Source organism: Loa loa (assembly GCF_000183805.2).
Source record: "Loa loa unplaced genomic scaffold supercont3.72, whole genome shotgun sequence".
In the NCBI taxonomy this organism is placed as follows: domain Eukaryota; kingdom Metazoa; phylum Nematoda; class Chromadorea; order Rhabditida; family Onchocercidae; genus Loa; species Loa loa.
The window spans coordinates 159497-160771 of record NW_018108252.1 but is presented as its reverse complement, the minus strand read 5'-3'; positions in this window follow the sequence as shown (position 1 = coordinate 160771).

Here is a 1275-nt window from a genome sequence, read left to right as displayed (position 1 = left end):
AGTTAATCTCAATATATATGAATAAGTCTTTATTGTCATAGCAATCACATACAACTGAGTTAATCTCAATATATATGATAAGTTTTATTGTCATAGCAATCATATACGACTGAGTTAATCTCAATATATATGATAAGCTTTGTTGTCATAGTAATCATATACGACTTTGAATTCATTCAATTTAATTACAATATTTTGTCTTTATTATTATATTAGTATATGTTTATAGCATAATGTAATGGACATACGAATTATTCAATTTATGTAATTTAAATAAGCATGAATATAATTTTATTAAATTTCATTCTTTCAGTATAACGAATGTATGTATGTGTGTATATGTATGTGTATGTGTGTATCTACATATCTGTCTGTGTGCGTGTGTGTGTGTGTGTGTGTGTGTGTGTGTGTGTGTGTGTCCTTGTATATTTCTGGACATTGATGAATTACTGTCTTGGTTGAAATGACCGAATGTTTACTGTTCGAAGTTGTCATGAGACCTTCAAATTTCAATAGTATTACCATCCTAAAAATACATTTTATTCTGTTTTAACCCATAAATGGATTGATATAACGGGTGGTTTTTGTTCGTTTCCGTCGAACGGTGGCTTACTGTCACAATTATTCCTGTCACATTCTTATTTATGCAAATTTAAAGATTCTCCATCTTCTCAATTGCATTTACGATCGTATAAATTGGACAAATGAATAAACAACATGCAAATTGGTTTCAATAAAAATTTTTTGGGATTGAAATAAAACTGAAAAATTATAAAATTTGTTTTGTTTTCAAATAAAAATTAATATATGAAGAAAAAAAAAGATACTTAAGTAATTATATACTTACCGTAAACATTCATTACATATATATATTTCGATACTATAAGTTATTTGTAAAATGTTTAAAATTTTCCGACTTCTAAAAAAAAAGTGGAAAAAAAAGGCAAGCAAAAATTTCAATCATAACTATACTTAATCTTTTAACTTAATATCTAAGTTATAAAAATTTTACAATATTTAATTTTGTATAATTTCGTAATAATAATTTTAATATTTATGCGAGGTTTTTGTAATGTTTATAATGGAAATTTAGAAAAAATAAATAAACCAAATTTATTTATATAATAAAATAAATACAATAAAATTAAAAAATATATACTAAAATGTAATAAAATAAAATATATTTTTATAGTAATATTTTTTAAATTCTTATAATTTAATGAATCAATAAATTAAGGAATTATTCATATCAAAAAAAAAAANAAAATAACTAAC